General features: G+C 30.5%; 1 protein-coding gene across 2 annotated transcripts in view; it reads right to left on the minus strand.

The window, feature by feature from the left end:
- The window catches only part of LOC143047491 (four-jointed box protein 1-like), a 60002-nt gene that overhangs the window by 19123 nt on the left and 25228 nt on the right, over nucleotides 1-15651 (minus strand). For both annotated transcript variants that reach the window (XM_076220548.1, XM_076220547.1), the window contains exon 2: nucleotides 8079-8204. The gene's annotated coding sequence lies outside the window, so the exon portion shown is untranslated. The remainder of the gene's footprint in view (nucleotides 1-8078; nucleotides 8205-15651) is intronic.

Below are 15651 nucleotides of genomic sequence, written 5' to 3' on the forward strand. Positions count from 1 at the left end.
AAGGTCATTATTTAGAACGAACATTATTACAAATTGTGAACAGATATACAATGTAAATATATTTTACGAAAATGTAGAATCAAACTCAATGAGGAAAAACTGAGAACAAAAGATTTTTGTTATTATTTCTATGCCATTTATGGTTACATAGCTCCCCATGTATAACTTTTGTTTTTCGTCATCTAAATTAATGTTATGGTATTGGATGTGTTTGATTAAGTTTAATCCTGGAATCTACATCAAGCGTAATTGATGACACAATATGTTTCACTTATGTTTCACTTTAGTCTGATTGACCAGAAAGAACAAATTATATTTGACTTTTCCAATAAACAAGTATTGAATTTATTGACATTGTTTCATTTTTCACAACTGTCGCTTTAAGTTACCAAATTTTAATATTTTATACATTTGTCAAACAAAAAACTATAAGATAACAGTACATATTTAATGAATCATAGCATTGTTTTATCTATTGATATTTAATTTCATAGATAAAAATGTTATATTTACATAGATATGTATATATTTTTTTGTGCAGATATCAAAATTTATAATTCAATTCTTATGCATTTGTCAATCACAGCATATGTTTGCGACAAGTATAATGATTTATAATATTCAAAATTTGTCGAGAACTACCATTTTGAAATGTCACATGCTGTGACCATGATAAACAGTGGGAAAACCAAGTAAAGTACGCAATTTTGATCATTATTTATTGCATTAGATGTTTGATCAGATATATTGACAGTTATACATGCAAGTATCATCACATGTAATCTATCAAACTTCGTCACATCTTATGCAGTCTATCAAACTCCGTCACATAACATGCAGCCAATCAAACTACGTCAATACAAACAAAATATTAAAATAACGTTCAAGTTAGCACGACGATTATAATTACAAGACAAATTAAAGAATACACTTATTTTTATTTTCTATGCACTTTGATCAAATGTAATGTACTGTTTTTACAATTTGATGTATATGTCTACTAGAGTGATAGATTTTGTCACTTAATTGCTAGTCAAAGGTCAGATGCTTAATACCGGAACTTCTACGGTTCCCTGCACGAAATAGCATACAAAGAGTTCTTAGTTCAAACTTGGTGCGTTCTGAACAATTTCTGAATTGACTCTGAATTCTTCAGGAACGCTCAAAACCCAAACATATTAAATGCAGGGGTGTCAGTATAAATACGAAAGGATCGGTATACCAATATGGGCCACAGTAAACAGCATATATGATTTTAAGAAATAGATGTTATAAATTATGAATTACTTCCAACCAGCAAACGAATAAAACTTTCCGCTGAGACAGTATATGGAAAACGGTACATTTTCCCAGCATTATGTTGCCTTTTGTGTACCCAAGGCAGGTGAAAGACGTCAACTTAGGAGCGATGTGATTGGATGTAAGGGTACAATATATTATTTTTATTTATCTATGAATAACTGCAGTGTGTATATTTACAATATAAATTTTGAAAGTTATCAAAATAGTTTCTAGAGAATTATTCGAAAAGACTTGAAAATTTCATAAATTGGTGTAAAATGACGGTGGGCATGGATAGCATAAACAAGCTTCATTGGAAGTCGGTCATGATACTATTTGGCTTTAATTTTTTTTTAACAAAATAATAAAGTACTAACACCACACATAACTGTTTTATCCAGGTTTTTATTATAAATATAAGAATAAAAAGTACCGTTTTCCCTATATGAATGATCATTGTTTTTAATGATTAAAGACGCGCCTAAGACGTAAAATTAAGAAATTCAATTAGTATACAATAACAGTATAATTTATCATGCATAAATATTTTAAATAGTAATCCTTTTGTTTCCTCGTATTTCTTGCAGATATTGAAAAAAGCTTTAGTTCGTGTAAGTGATATATGCTTTATACAGTTATCTTTCGGTACAAACGCATCAGTTACTTATCAATTTCGACTATTTATTCGTTTGTTTTGATTATTTTTATCGTTTTGTTCTTAAATGTCCAACAAACCATTTGTGTAAATCCCTAAATTTAATTTAATGTTGCATGCTTTGCGTAAGAAACGTCAAGTAAAACACCTTTGCTAAGTGAGTCATAACTGTTCCGTTGTCCATATATCATTCTTTAAATAAATTTAAAAGATAAATTGAAATAATGCATTGACATTCCAATCTTGTCTTAATGAAGAAAAAACTTTTGTTAAACCAGGATTGTTGTAGTCAATACATTCTTACAGTTTGATTTGAAAATTTTCTGGTATGTTCTCGTCCTCGAAATTTTGAGGTAAACAAAATGATTCGATATGTGAAATCAAAGTATTAAAAACTTCAAGCACTCACAAATATTACATATGTATGTCGAGTTCACTGTTGTCTAGCGTGTCGGGCATAGTGCAAGGCGATTTGGTGTCACGATACCTCAGTAGCAGGAGTTCGAATTCCGGCCAGGGAAGAACAAAAATTTGCTCAAAATTGCTCCAATCTAGTTTTGTTTTAGACATTGGAATTCTAAGTAAAAAAAACCTCAAATTAAGTTTCCTTACATAGTCCAGCATATTTATTTGTTTATTCATAGACATATACGATTTGTATGTGTTTGTATTCAATTTACGGACGAAGACTTGTTTTAAAAGTAGGTACATGTATGGAATATAAAATGACGGGGACAATAAAAAATCAGAAGTCAAAGAAAGTCTGCCAGCAATTTGAAAACATAAGAAAAGACGAACAGACAAGATCAGTTATCTGAACACATTAAGAAGAAAACAAAAGATAGATCAAGCGACACAATCCCAACCTAAAGTGGGAGATGAACGCCAGTGTCAGAAGTTAAATCAACTTATATTTGTATTGTTATACATTTCAAATTACTAGACCAAACAATATGTTAGTTTTTCTTATGGAGCTGGACATCCCACCTTAAACCCTTATCATACTATACCATATACGACACGTGTATACCCGAGGGAGAAGTTAAATTTAGGTGCAGGTTTTATAATTACCACACACACTCACCATATTTGTTTCAAATTATTTTGTTGCTCAGTACCAACTGCAGCACTAAGCTACCTAACAGCGATACTACATAAAGCCTTTTGTACTTCAAATATATGTTCTTTTTATGGTCTATATCAAGTAGATTTTTATTCATCTTGAAAAGATAAATTCTGTTTAAGATGAAATAATTATGCAAGCGAACAGTAGGATATTAAACACTCTACATTAATCAAAATTGTTATCAGCGCAAAAATGTTAACTGCACAAAACTGATGAGAAAATAAACTGTCCATCTGGTATTTGTTCTTGACTACATCAAACGAGCAGTTTCTAGAGGTATAGTACAGACTGCAATTTTTTGACTGTCGTCTGCTTTTCCAGTATGAACTAAATCACGCGCTACTCAATTTAACGTCTGCAGCGGTCAATTTGTCGCAATTCACGAAACGTTTTTTTCTTTTCATGTTTCAACCCTGCATGAAATTTTAAATTATCAAAGATAAAAATATTATGAATAACAAAATTATTTAGCAACATAGAAATGCAGCTTATTCAAATATTTAACGATTTGTTTGAAGTTGAATTAAAGAAATAAAAACAGTTATGATAATTTCATTGTCAATATTAAGAATATTTGTCAGAACTCTAACTTCATATTTGAGTTTCTTTTTTTCACTGACAACTTTTTTATTTACTTTAATGTTTGAATCACAAGTTTGGAACTATACATGTATTTTTTAGATACCACTTTCAAGCTTTTGAACCGAAACCGAGTGACGGGTTCAAAACTTGGCTTTCTTTTTCATAACATGGACAATACAAACTATTCTTTGGCTGTTTAATTTGTTTCAACTTCAAAATATCAACTTATTTGATAAATACTCTCAAAAACTTTGAAATTAAACACTCGAATTCAAAATTTGACAGATTTTGCATGATTTTTAACAACCTTAAAATCTTCAAATCATGACCTTTTAGCACTGTTACGTCATATTAAGTCAGCCTAGGTTTGATAATTAAAACTCGGATCTTATATTAAAGTCAAGTGTGTGACAATATTAAAACATGGTGGATTTTCATCATCGTATTCAAGCATCGAGTTTGAAGCATTATTATGTAATGCAAAATTGAAAAAAAAAAGTTCTTGCCATATTCTTTGAAATATACCTAAGTACTAGTGCAATATAGTCCCAATAAAACTAAGATTTTGAAAAAATCATAGTTTATTTCTGAACAAATAAGGTTTGAGTTTATTGTTTATCATCTTTATTACTCTTCACACTCAATTATATTTTGCACGCGGAACAAACCTTCGACTATGGGAGTGAATTTTTTTGCCTCTTAATGTCTGTTTTCGGTCTTTGTAGTGTTTGTTAAACCGTCTGTTTTATTCTGCAAAACTGGTTCCGAAAAAGGTTCAAACCCCAAACTTGTTTAACATTTGTTTTTTACAAACTGGAACCAGTTTCCTAAGCATCAAATCTCGTCGTATTATTTAAACAGTTGTAAACAAACAAAAATCAAAAACAAGTTTTTAAACAAACAATATGCAACATATATATACTTAAGTATTTAAAAGCCGGAATCGGCCCGAACGGAATCTAGTAAAACTGCATAGATTCGCCCCTGGTGAAAAAATAAGTTTTTCTTTAACTTATTTTTGAAACGTTTGTATTCAGCTGTTCTTTAATTGTAATTTATGAGTTCACAAGAATTAAATTCACTCTCTGTTGGTATCAGCACCATGTTCTAGAGCTTCGATTTTTTTTTGTCATGGTGTTGTTTTGTTTCTTTTCAACCTTACCGTTTTTGATTTTCCTCGTTGGTATTTTATCTTTCCTTTTATTTCATTTTTAACAAACATTTTATAGACAAATAATGACTGCCATGTATTCAACCTCGAAGCTATATACCCCTTTAAGATTCCAAAAGGAAGAAGAAAAGGTGAAACGAATTCAATTATTTTTGTATGAGATTTTTTAAATAATCAACTTTATATATTTAATGTTGAGCTAATTTGCCCCCTTTCTGGACCATAAAATAAACATATAATGAATAAATATAAACATTCGACAAAATCTTTAAAAATATACAGCACATTAAATCTTTATAAAAGTTACCATGACAGTTTTATGGTGAATTAATTATTGCATGTGACTACAACATTCTAGTGAATAAAATAGTGGAGGAATCCTTTTCTGTCGGATATTATTTTAATCTCAATATAAAAAGAAACATTCCGTTTTTTTTGGTAATATTAGTTAACAGTTTTTTGGGTAAATATATATATAGTGCCAAAGATATCAATGACTGTGCCTTAATGTTCATGGTTACGTTTTCGTAACTATCTAACTATAACAATCAGCACGTTAGAACATATATCTTGTTTTAAAATGTTCTTGAAGTATAAATTTCATATTTTCAATTTTAGCGCAAATTATAGGTATAAATTGACAGTGCTTAATTCGTAAGCCTTCGAAGGCTGTCTGATTGACTTTGTATTAATGTATGTAAAAATGTTATATCAGGTTGCACAATAAATAAAATTATATATATATATATATATAAGAATTAGGAGATGTGGTATAATTGCAAACGAGACAAGAAGTTCAAATAACGTGGATATTAGCAACTACGGCATTCAACAATTATCAGAACATCAGAAGACCTTCTTGACATGACAACATGTGAAACAATTCATACGAATAAACCAAACCCACTTAGATCTATGAAAAAAACAAACAATAATCTAGCTTCAAACCAAATATGACAGTCAACAACCAAAGACAACCACTTAATACTAGTACAGTCTCCGGATTTGGGGACAGGTACATATAGAATGTGACGTGAAATTTAACATGAACTTCCCTCTCCTGTTGCTTTGGAAAGGTATGTAATAGTACAAAGTACATGCACTACAAACCGTAATAAATTGTCATTTCCAGTCCGATTAATAATGCTGTGGACAACTGCTCCCAAGAACTACATACCGGTATGCTGTACATCATTTTTCTTTTTGACCGCAACATATAAACTACTAACTAAAGAGTTTATTTTCCTTAACTCAAATCATTAATATATGTCACTGTTTTTTTTACCGCACTTCAAAAAGGGAAAATGTACCAAGGGACCATACGAAAGTCAAATATCGGAGACACACTTTTACTAAATTTTAACAAATACCATGGAGAGCCTTTGGCCGTACGTCAAAAAAGAGGGGATATTTTCACGTGTTCAGTGACAACCAGTAGAAAGACAAGTACTTCATAGAAATATAAAATTGCGCAACAAACTCAACTTTTCACCAAAATGAAGACTGTAACCGCTAAATACATGTTTGGTGTTATGTTTTACTACTTTTACCATCTGATATTGCAGGACGATTATGTCAAACTTATCAACAGTTCTTTCGTGTGTAAGAAATAATTATACACATACATGTATATTAATGTTTACTTTTCAAAGCACAAGTATACAGAACAATAAAAGTTCGGGGATGGTAAACTTTTAAGTGTATAATAATATTTGTGGTCAGGTATTAAATTTGAAAATGAATGGCTATAGAGCAGCGAAGCTTACAAAATTACAAGTTAGAAAACACATGTGTACGGGAGATAATTATTTCTAATCCGGCTTATCGTTAGATGAGGGACCATGCTTGATTAGATCAGGCATAGTTACCTGATAAGTTAAATATACCTGTCCATAATTTTATATCTAGTTTTACTTGGATCCAAAACACCGCGAAATTGGATTTCCGCTTTAATAAAACATCAAGGTTTTATTACATGAGAGCAACATCTGTAGGTCGGATAAAATATAGATTTCAAACTGTAGTTTGAATAAATTATAGATTCCAAACATGTTTATTTCTGACCATAAAAACTATAAAATAGAACTTTTTCACATACTAGATGTCAAACTAGTACAATGATATTATACCGCAGACTACTAATACAAAATTGACCATCAGCATGGCGAATGAACGCCCCTTTCTTATATAACACACGTTATGAGGAATATTTATTAAAATAAATATTCAATGAACTTTGAAATTTGGTCTCTTTGAAAAACAACATCAAACGATCTTGATTCGATTTAGTTGGTATATAATTCGTTAAAACCAGTAGGATATTCATTTAGGCTGTATGCATTTTGAACAAATCATAAAGAAATCTGCCAACTTATTTGTATATAAATGCATATTTAGAAATGCATTTTTGAATATTTGTCACTGAAAAAAATAAAAGGAATTCTTTAGTAATATTCATTATATTGTAATTTAGGTATTGAAACATCGTTAACGATACGTACATAACAGTCCGCGCAAGGTTGAAATATACATTGAAATAAACACAGAGAAAACGAAATCAACATGTTTGTACAAAAAATGTATGTTAATAGTGTGTGATACATCAACAAAATATTTGTAATATATCCTTATAACTTTGACGAAAAAGCACCAAATATCGCGTCATACATTGATACAGCATATAATTTTTTTTTCAATACATGTACTAATGACTTTTCACACTTAAATGTATAAATTATGTTTTATTTTACTTATAATGCTAACCCATTTCCATCTGATCTTATTCTCGTGTATCTAGCCAAAATATCGGCTTTCGGAATCGTTCCATGCTTATTTTATTGCTTGGTTTGAGCTCTGCCTACAATAATAACAATCGTCGCCTTAAATGTTAACTTTCAAATAGCATTGATGAACTCATATGTATCTGCCAAGACTGAAATACCGTTGATTTCGAATAGCGGAACTTCTTCAGATATAAAGAAACGTCTGTTATCAGCAGAACACAATCGTAAGAGCAAACTACTAGCCATCTGAATGACGAGAAGAGGTAGCCATTTCTATTATTTCCTCAAAAGGTTAATTTTATAAAAGCTAATCAAAAATTGGTTCTTGGCATGAACATAACAAGAAGAAAAAACTAGATTTAATTACAGATCACAGACTTTATCATAGACAAAACAACTCAAAACTATTAAAACTTAAAAACAATCATCAAGTGTGCCAAACAAAATTTGGAACTTATTTTTTGTTTTAATGATACATACCAATGTTATGTCCTCTAAAGAAGCATTGAATACCAGAATGCAGGTTTTTGGTGGTACAATCTCAGATCTTGTTTTTTTTCAATCCAAGTATCTTTTTACTTTTCTACTCTTGTTTAATAGTATATCCTGAAATGAAAATATTATTTTTGTTATAATCTTGGGTCAGTATAATGTTTTTGCTTGAAAATCCTTCTTGTTCCCCTTTAAAACAAACCTATGCTCCCTAAAGATGTTACTCTCAATTCTTGTTCATCTCTCGGAAGTTGATGTCTTGACAACTTTATAAAAAAAAAACAACCCGAAAATTAATAGAAGAAAAGGAAAAGTAAAGCTTGTTACACTAATTGTATAGTTGTAAATGATAAATGAACAAGCTTGTGTTTTGTCCAAACATTAATACATCCTTGCCACATCCTGCCTTTAACAAGCAGTTGACCAATTGAACATCTAGTCTTTGTTGTTTAAATAATCTTTTTCTAATTTAGGAAATATATCAAAGTAAAGTACAAGGCTAAATTTTATTAATCAAATGTTCAGAGACACCTTTTGTTCTTGTTTTTCAAATACAATGAAGTTTTTTTTCTATTCACGTTTGTGTGATTCCGAGTCTTGTTTCGGTTGTTGTAATTAGACGTTTCCTTGTCTATTATAACCTATTTTAAAGTAAAAAAAGGTATAAACTCCAATAATAATTCAACTTCATTTTTACAACCACTGTTTTCATTACATAATAAAAGACAATAATGGTAAAAACGAAGTAAATCTAATTTCGTGTTCAAATAAACAAAATGTATAAACACAGATCGGTCTATCAAACTTAGCCCTTTTCACATAAAACGATTTGACTATTTTTTTTTTATAAACTGCCAGCACAAAAATGCAACATCTTCAATTTCTTTTTATGGCCTTTTATAAAATTTACATATAGAGTTATCACATTTAAAATTGAACCCTGCACAAATTCAACTAAATAAAAATTATGTGACGTTTTATAAAATGGTTTTTATAGACAAGCATCATGACAATATAATAGAATGGTCTACTTTTATGTCTTTGGAGGAACATAGAAGTATTGTATTAACAATATATGACTTCCGAGGCAGGATTTCTTGATACTGTAAAATTTTGTTTGCTAAACTAATAAATTCATTTGAAATCTGAACAGTCATCGAACTAATCAATTGATGAGCAATACACCAAAATAAGAATCACCAAATGAATAAATAAAATGTAAGTAAGAAACCACATTTCTTATCAATTATTGGAAATTACGTGCCTTGTTTGTGATTCATAAAAAAGTAAAATGAAAACTTGAAAAGTGATATTTATCTATAGTCCCTTCATTTTTTGTAAACCCAATATTCATCGTGATCTTCTCGCTGCTCCCTTAAATGCCATTTTTCAAATACTCTTACAGTCAAATGGAACCTTAAATGAAGATAATACTTTGTAACTTAGTTTTGTACTCCCGGAACGCCTTTATCAGGAAAACTCAAATCCAAAAATAGCAACAACGGATTCAAATGATGTGAAAATTTTCGCCACAGTTCGCTCTTATTACGGTTGCCATCACTTGTTTATTCATTGCTTTGATATGGAAGACCCGAAGTCTGGATTACAATACTTCAACACAGAAGAGTACGAAAATCACAGAAAATATCTATATTACATTTAAAAACTCACATCATCATACTATATAAGGGTAGAGTTTCATACTCAAGAAATGTGATAACTTATGAACGAGCCAGAAAATCATCTTATGACGCATATACAATATGTACCAATCAGCATTTAGTATGTTTTTCAACCAATCAAATTCTTTGTTTCAATTAAATTGAATTTAATAAATTTTACCTAAACATTACTTCTTTTTTCAAGATATATCTCAAGCAATACTATATCGTATAAAGAACTAAAGTCATACTTGTACATTTTCAATAGTCATGCATGAGACTTGTCCTTAATACATTTGTACATCTTATTAATTATGTCCACTGTACACCAAATAGGTGTGTGCCATGTTCTCTGACAGACAATTCTAATATATGTGTGGTAAATATTAGACAGGATTTGATAGTTTTACAGCTTGGATATACTTGTGGTTTAATTTTGATTTGATTTATTCAATTTATGTAAAAACTTTACATAATTCAAGTACTTTGAAAGCAAAGAACACATTTTTGACACTATTAAGCCATTTAAATGAGGTGATTTTTCCACCGCAAGAAGGATTTTCAATATTTACGTCATTCAATTATGTGCACATGCTTCAGCTTTCCCTTTAATTTAAGTTACATCAATTGGATTTGTTCTAGAAGATAGGGTTGGGGGTGGGGGCAACGGATTTTTTTTTCACTAGTCAGCTAACAAAGTAGTCCTCTAAAACCGATGATAATAGAGAGCCACATTAAGATTAACTTATGTTATTAGAGATATATTATAGCTTGCATCATAACGATTATGTTTCTAAATCTGGTAGGTATGTTTTGAAACGAAAAAAGTAAGAATAAAGTATTCGCTTTTCTCAGGATTGGCATTAATTTTAATTAAAGTTGAGATGAATTAGTTTGGAAATTCTAATATACAAAATATTTTTTTATTGAAAGCAATATGTATTGTTGCAAATTCTAGAAAGTACTCTATAAGGACGACAAAATATACTAATGGGTGTGATTAAAAAGCGCCTGGCATCTCCGTACAATTCATTAACAAATAAATAAATGATAAAGCAAATTTGCATATTTACATAGACTGCACACAAAATTGGATAAATTAAAGTCGAAAATCTTTAAATTGATATTACTATGTCTGTGTATGAACCAAATTTGAAATGACACATTATCATAAAGAAGGACAAATGAATATTTTACCATTCAAGTCTCCTGGATGTTCATTTCTCATTTTATTCTCCAGTTTTTATTGTTGGTCCTTAATAAGGTAATTTGGATTCACAATAAAATGCTTGCTATAGGTAATAAAAATGCTTTCAGAATGCGTCAGATTTCACATTATTTAATTTGTTGCCCATTTAAAAAAGTTATCTTTACACGAGGCATAACATTGAATAAAATTAAAAACCATCTGTTTGTCCAGGTCAAAATAGTTTATGACACTTATTGAAAAATATTGAATATGAAAAATCAATTAACACTATTCAAAACCTATTGTTATATCTAGAATAACAACCGTTCGAAATGAATTAACCCTTACAACCCTAATATTTATTTAATGCACACTCGCCTATATTTATTTATTTCGGAACACAATTAAGATTAAAATTTACTGTGAATGTCTACCACAAAATCAATTTTATTGAATAATTATCCGTATTTCTGGACAGTGCGTAAGCGAAATTGGATCCTTTCAAAAACTGTCTTTCAATATTCATTCATAGCTAAATAAATGCTACATACATCTCTTTTCAATGGTACTCAAATAATACAGTTTTGTTATTTTTTAAAGACAACATTCAAAACTTTATTGAGGGATTATTTACTTAACGCGGATCTTTTATTGAGGTAAGAGTCATTTAGTGCAACGTGATCGCTGAACGTCTGCGACAATAACTTAGAAAGGAAATCAGGCCTCTCACAAAAATAAACATTTAATTTCTTATGACAATTCAATGCAATTATTGAAAACCGATTACTCCCACTAAAAAGTTCAGTATTAAGTAATTACTACTTTTCGTTCCAAGATTAAACAAAACCTGTTTAAATTCTGCAAAATCAAAATTTCAAACAATGGATGCCGTGCTGAGTATTCTAAACTTTACAACAATGTTTGCTTTTTGCACAGGTATTATCCAAATTATTGATTATATATACATACACAGTGCTTGAAACATTCATAAATGCACTCAACAAATATTATAAAGAATATTTTAGAAATACAAATATTTTGACACTTACTGTTATAACGATTATGGCAATAATTACCCAATAAATGCAGCACAGCAACGCCATCAACAAATAATTTTATTGTACTCTTAGTCAGTGTAAAGATATTAAAAAAAATGAAAAATTTTGCTTAAAAATTATCTTAAGAAAAGTGTAAAAGACTCTAAAAAGATACCAAAGGTCATTCAAGTTAGAAAAATCGAAAATGCTATACCACGATGAAAATAAAATATACCGTCCGGAAAGACAAAAACTATGAAAATGATAGGACACAATACACTGAAATACAGCATGAATCCTGCCAAAACCTTTCAGGAGACACAATTAAGATAAAGCATTTACATTCTATGACTTAGAATTGCAAATATTCTTTTTCAGTTTATATTTCCACACTCCGGCGCTGCACTTCGTAAATGTCGTTGGTTTCATATTAAGTTTTGCATTGCAAGTTCCTACAACTGCAAGCCTATCGTCAGTTCCGCTAATGTTACAATCTCTTGTTTCGAAGTGAATGTGTTACCATAATTCACCGTTTCAAAATATAATGCATATACTTGGTATAATATTTTCAAAGCGTTCACCACTGAAACGTTACCACCCTAAAAATGAATAGAAATTCAACCAATGACGTAACGTTATCTTTATTTTGGGGCACGAATAATGAGATTACCCAGAGTCCTTTAGATTTAGAAAAGGCGTTTAAATTTTCATTTCGTAGTATTCGTACAACCACTCGCCTTTAACGTACATACAGTGCTTGTCACTGTCATATATATGGAGACATGATTTCGATACATTAATTCAATGTTATACATACCATTGCCGATCGTCATCCAATACATCATTATAGGTAAACTTTATGATGTAATAAATAATTCAAACTTGAAGTTCTGTACATTAGTTACTCTAATTCTTACTTATACTGGGAACATATATATAGATATACCATTTCCGGCAAGATATACATACTTGGCTTTCATTTTTTACCTGCTTACGGCAAATCAAGAAAAGGGCTTTGTGACGCTCATATACTATTACATCTTTATTTTCATCACCAAATTATCAACTGACTGAATTCAACACAATTTGGGAAATATCATGAAAATAAAGGAACATAACCGATAGTAGTTGGCATAGATGTATTTGTGTTGTGTTTTCGTCATGCAACAAGCCCACCTTAAAAACCCACAGACAAGTTGATGCACGGTACCACGGGTTAACTTAATCAACTTCAAATATCGTGGAATACTCCATACATAATTATCTATTACGTCTCCTCTATGGCCGGACATGGCTGCGTACTTATTCATTCCTCAAGATACGGACGCCTCTCTTTAGCAAGCAGTGGTACATCCAGAAATTTTCAGTGATACCTTATATAATCAACCCATTTTTTCCCAAGAAAGAGGGGACGGGCACCATGTCACCCTAAATCCGCCTCCGGAAAGGGGATTGCAACTGTCGAACAGATGGAGAACGCCATGTGGCAACATGTATATTCCTTAACCGGTACCAGGATTAAACAATGCGAACATATGGTTAACTTCTGTGTGTACGTCATGTCGGTACAATTGCTGTATAAATATTGAATGTTCTACATTTGTTTTTAGAAATAAAACCCCCCACATATTTTGTATGGTTATCGCTTTCAGCTATATATTCATCACACTAATATTATATGTTTTTTTTTGCTTCGAGGGTATCCAATGAAGTTATATACGGAACTGAGTTAAGCATGTACCAAATTAACATTGTTACATATTTATATAAAACAAATTTTGTCAACTATCCTTTTTAAACCATCGATCTATCACACTAAAAAAACTTCAGGTCATTACAGTAAAACATTGCAGACTTATGTAATTAAACCATATATATCCTAACATATTGTTTGTTCTGGTCGTCTATAAGGAAAAGTTCATCATGAATTGAAGCATTGATTGATAATAGTTTAAGGGCATTGATCGAATGTATTAAAGTTTGTCGTTAATTGATCTTAAGAATTGCTCAGAATAGAGTTTGGACTTAATTTTTTATCATCAATATAAATTGACAATCGTTTTGGAAACTTAATGGCAAAAATGTCTGGAATTGATGTCTGGAGTACAAACTTGGTACTTTTCTGTTTATAGAAGAGTCCAATAAACTACTAGTAGCACAAGAAAACGAAATCAATTGTTTGATGATCTAATAGTACGAAAATACTACTATTCCAACTATTTTTATTTTACATATGATATTTGGTTTTCAATGCTATATATATAATTTTCAGGGCTTATAAGGTTTAACTTGAAATTCGAAAACAGATCAAATAATGTAAGTGTCAATAATCAGCAACCCTACACTGCATGAAGCAAATGAAATCTATTAAAAAAATGTGGTATTATTGCCAATGAGACAACTCTCCACAAGAGACCAAGTGACACGGTTATATAATGTTCACTATCAATAGGAAAGGGTTTATACAGTGAGTCAAGCTTTACATCACCAGCGACTAGCCGAGTTTTGAAAAAAGAGACTTTCAAGAACTGTAAACAATACCAAATTCTGTAAATACCGAACAAAACAAAACAACATGAGGATTTTATATATATATAAAAAAAGACGATCCGTGGAATTCTAATGTATTTATCAAATTCTCAGAAAACGTATAGTGCTCTGGAATGGTCAAAAGAGGAAAACCAACCACGTCAGTGTCCTAACTAACGGAAATTGAAAGTACCCTTTCACATACAAACATGACATCCTTGTGAGTTTATAAATAATGTAGTGCAATAACTCAGTCCAAAACCCACAAACGGAAGGCTGGTATCATTTATGTTGTAATTTTCACACCTTATTTCACTTTTACTATTTATACGAATAAATCAGATTGTCTAATTCTTTGTCAAGTTCGTTAAGTGTGATATTTATTAATTATGTTATAGTGAAATGAAGGGGCGTACATGACTTAAGACAGACCGGTACGTCAAAGTGTCACTGAAAAGTAAGAGTACATACTATACTAGGAATGAAAACAGATGTGTTAAGGAAAAGCGAAAAATATAACAGATGTTTTCCAACCCAGCAATGTCTTAAGACATATGTCCAAGTGTAAAAGTAGGTATACATATATATTAGGAATGAAAATATATGTGTTGGGAAAATACAAATACAACAAATGTTCCCCTACCCAATGGCCAACAATGTCTTAAGACCTATGTCGAAGTGTTAAAGTAATAATACATATACTAGGAATACAAAGATATGTATTAGAACAAAACGTACAAAATAAAATACACCCGACCCTCATAAAAAAAAAGTGCTGAAAAGTCATCATATACATTTGGCAATACAAGTTAAGTTGTGAATTTTGACAGAGTCAAACAAAGATCTGACAACAGCACAAATGTCCTAAATAAAAAACACGACAACCGCTGAGGAAGTTCTGTATGATTTTACATATAAAAATATACATATAACTTAGTCAGGTGGTATCTATGATGAGTTTATTTAGAGAGAAGTTGACACTAAAGAAGGCTATATTTGTTCACCTGAAATATTTTTCCAATAAGATTAAATACCATCTTATTCGTATATATATAACCATCTAAATTAAGAATCATTGCGAAAATCTTGGGTCTTTTATGATTGTTTCCCTATTCGCGTAGGACCCCCTATATATCTTAGATGAG

Source organism: Mytilus galloprovincialis, chromosome 10 (assembly GCF_965363235.1).
Source record: "Mytilus galloprovincialis chromosome 10, xbMytGall1.hap1.1, whole genome shotgun sequence".
NCBI classification, from domain to species: domain Eukaryota; kingdom Metazoa; phylum Mollusca; class Bivalvia; order Mytilida; family Mytilidae; genus Mytilus; species Mytilus galloprovincialis.